The 3588-nt window shown below is 43.3% G+C and overlaps 1 protein-coding gene across 1 annotated transcript in view; it reads right to left on the bottom strand.

The window, feature by feature from the left end:
* Positions 1-3186: 3186 nt before the first annotated feature.
* The window catches only part of lrp10 (low density lipoprotein receptor-related protein 10), a 5668-nt gene continuing 5266 nt past the window's right edge, over positions 3187-3588 (bottom strand). The window contains 1 exon segment of the mRNA XM_061250776.1: positions 3187-3588. This exon segment is cut by the window's right edge and continues 900 nt beyond it. The gene's annotated coding sequence lies outside the window, so the exon portion shown is untranslated.

Genomic DNA, 3588 nt, shown 5'->3' with positions numbered 1-3588 from the left:
GAATTCTGGAAGGGCTGCTGGTGTCCCTCTGGTGGGGAGGACAGGAGGTGCTCAGCTGGCCTGATAAGTCCCTTCTCTTAGTCATCCTTCCATCTGCAGGTCTCCTTCCATCTGTAATGGAAGTGTCAGATTGATTTACTTGACTTACCATCATTTGGACCTCCTCAATGTCAGGGTACATTCCTCCAGCAGGGGAAGCTCCAGAATAAGGTGGTGGTTTCTCAGTGAGGGCAGGGCAGCTTGGTTCTGCCTCACTGGGAGGCTCTTCCTTCCCAGGCCAGCAGGGGAAGCTCCAGACTAAGGTGGTGGTTTCTCAATGAGGGCAGGGCAGCTTAGTTCTGTGTCACTGGGAAGCTCCTCCTTCCCGGGCACCCCTCTCCTCTTCTTCCTGGTAGCTTCAGTCCCTCTGCCAAGCCTGTCCTGATGCCTCCCCCAGCCTGGCTCTTTTCTTTCTCAATCAACACAGCCTCAACACTCTCCAAGCAACACAGCCTCAACACAGCCTCAACACAGCCTCAACACAGCCTCAACACTCTCCAAGCAACACAGCCTCAACACTCTCCAAGCAATCAGGTTTAAATGTTCCAGTCTTATCTGGCCACACATCGTTTTTTTATTTATTTTTAATTCATTAATTAATATTATCCATCCATCCATCCATCCATCCATTATCTGAACCCGCTTATCCTGATCAGGGTCGCAGGGGGCTGGAGCCTATCCCAGCATACATTGGGCGAAAGGCAAGAATACACCCTGGACAGGTCGCCAGTCTATCTCAGGGCACACACACCATTCACTCACACACTCATACCTACGGGCAATTTAGACTCTCCAATCAACCTAACGTGCATGTCTTTTGGACTGTGGGAGGAAACCGGAGTACCCGGAGGAAACCCACGCAGACACGGGGAGAACATGCAAACTCCGCACAGAGAGGCCCTGGCCGACGGGGATTCGAACCCAGGACCTCCTTGCTGTGAGGCGGCAGTGCTACCCACTGCACCATCCGTGCCGCCCTAATTAATATTATTATTATTATTATTATTATTATTATTATTATTTTCCTTTACGTTTGAACACAAGGTCGAGGGGAGTCACAATCTTATCTAATGTTTCTGAGCAGTCCGTCAACATCACAAGATCAACCTTTCTTCGTTGCATTTGCTTTTCCCCAAAAACTGAATAAAAGAACCGAAAAAGGGGGAAAAAATATATAAAAAAATAAAAATAAATGTTAATGGAACTTAATGTTTTCCAATTTCTTCTTATTATATATTTTTATTATATATGAGAACAACCACTTTGTTCTCTTGGAAAATTCATAATATTTTTCATTATTTTTATTAGGGCGGCACTGCCGCCTCACAGCAAGGAGGTCCTGGGTTCGAATCCCCGTCAGCCAGGGCCTCTCTGTGCGGAGTTTGCATGTTCTCCCCGTGTCTGCGTGGGTTTCCTCCGGGTACTCCGGTTTCCTCCCACAGTCCAAAGACATGCAGGTTAGGCTGATTGGAGAGTCTAAATTGCCCGTAGGTATGAGTGTGTGAGTGAATGGTGTGTGTGCCCTGCGATGGACTGGCGACCTGTCCAGGGTGTATTCCTGCCTTTCGCCCAATGTATGCTGGGATAGGCTCCAGCCCCCCTGCGACCCTGTTCAGAATAAGCGGGTTAAGATAATGGATGGATTATTTTTATTATATATATTATTATTATTATGTATGAGAACTAATTTGTTCCCCCCCTTGGAAATCCACAATATTTATTATTATTATTTATTATATATATATATAATTATTATTATATATGACAACAACCAATCAATTTGTTCTCTCCCTTGGAAAATTCACAATATTTAAAACACCCGGCAGTAATCACGCATACATTTACAAAAGATTCTCAAACCTTAAAATAATATTAAAAAATATGTACGATGACACACACAAGACATATAGCTATAGTAGCTTGTGAAAGCAAGTATTTTACAAAATACCGTCAAAACTTCTCTTCTGCGGCCTGTACCCGTGCAGCAGCCATGCCTTGCCCCTCTCTGGGTCGCTAAGGTCTTTTCAGGGATAGGAAGCGATACGTACGATCCTCTGCACGGTGATTTACGACTCCTCTAAAGTCTCGAGTCAGTATGGACAAGTCTGTCCACCCGCATGCGTGCACTGCACCATCAGAATGCCCGATACAACTTCTCAAGCCACAAGCCACAACTCACCACAGGCACTGTCAAAAGCCAATGGACCACAGTTAATGCCCTGCCCTCAGTCTTTTATTAAAAAAGTGACTGTTTACCTGTATCTGAGTTGTGCGCACTGGTCCTATTCAGGGAAAAACATCAGCCGTCAGCAGTCCCGCTTCAGAAGATTGGATCCCGGGTTTCGGCACCAAATGTTGAGGAAATATTTTTTGTCGCTTTTCCTCCTCGTCCCTTTTATGTGGGTGAAGTTGTTTTGGCAGCAATGATGTTGAAGAAATATTCCGAGTCAGTAGGTGCTCATTACAAATCTTTAGTTTAAAATAAAACAGATTAATCTGGGGAGTCTGTGTGCTCCGTGCAAGAAGCTTCAAGAGATCAGAGAATTCCAAAGTAACAGTAGGAAGTATCCCAGTCTTTATGCATTATAGCTAACCAATCAATTGTCATATAACATCACATTGTCTCTCTTGACCCGCCTTAATATTTTCACTCTATGAAAGCTGAGCTGTCTTAATCTTTCACCTCTATAATGATGCAGGCAAATTGGCTGGTGATCACTAACTCAAAACATTTCTCTGCAAAGACACACATTGCTTGACCGACATCACTCAGTCAAAACAGGTCGTATCCAAAGCCATGGCTTTTTAAACACCTGATTAAGTGTTCTCTGCACTGTACTTTGCAGCTCAATGTGTTTGAACAGACACACAGTTCTAATTGCTCATGCTGACTTATTCACTTATTCTCAATTCTAACCATTTCACAGTTTTAATAAAAGCATTTAAATCAAACTTCATCATTATTCTAAACATTCCTGTTTTTCAAATAAGAGCATTTTGATCAAAAAACTTCAACACATTCCTGGGTTCACCGGCCCTTCTGTTTCTCAGCAGACAAATCACTCACATATCCAAATATCTTCCCTCATTATCCATTTCTAACTCTCCACCCCAGACCACAAACCAGGAACACAGACACACAGACAATAAAAGTGCAAATCATTTAATCTGTTGATTCTGTTGCTTGTTTATACACAGTGAAAATTGCCCCTCCTTTATAAAGCTCATCAGCCTGCCTGCATTCAGAACAGAAAACACACCAAACCACAGAGAGAGGTGTGTGTGTGAGTCGGGTATTGTGTGAAATGAGGGTATTGTGATCCTCTTCTACACTCACACACTCACACACACACACACACGCTCACACACTCACACACTCACACACTCACACACTCCAGTGTTGTGAAAAAACATTTCTGGCACAAATAATCATTTGAAAAGCAACTCTGCAAAAATAATAATAAAATTACTGTGAATTATAAAAAAAATACATCAAGCAACCTTTTAGAACCTTACAGAATGACAACACCTGCAGACTTCCCTCTCCTG

This window comes from Conger conger, chromosome 8, assembly GCF_963514075.1.
Source record: "Conger conger chromosome 8, fConCon1.1, whole genome shotgun sequence".
Lineage (NCBI taxonomy): Eukaryota > Metazoa > Chordata > Actinopteri > Anguilliformes > Congridae > Conger > Conger conger.
Note: the sequence above shows the minus strand (reverse complement) of the source record. Positions and strands in the feature narration are given on the sequence as shown.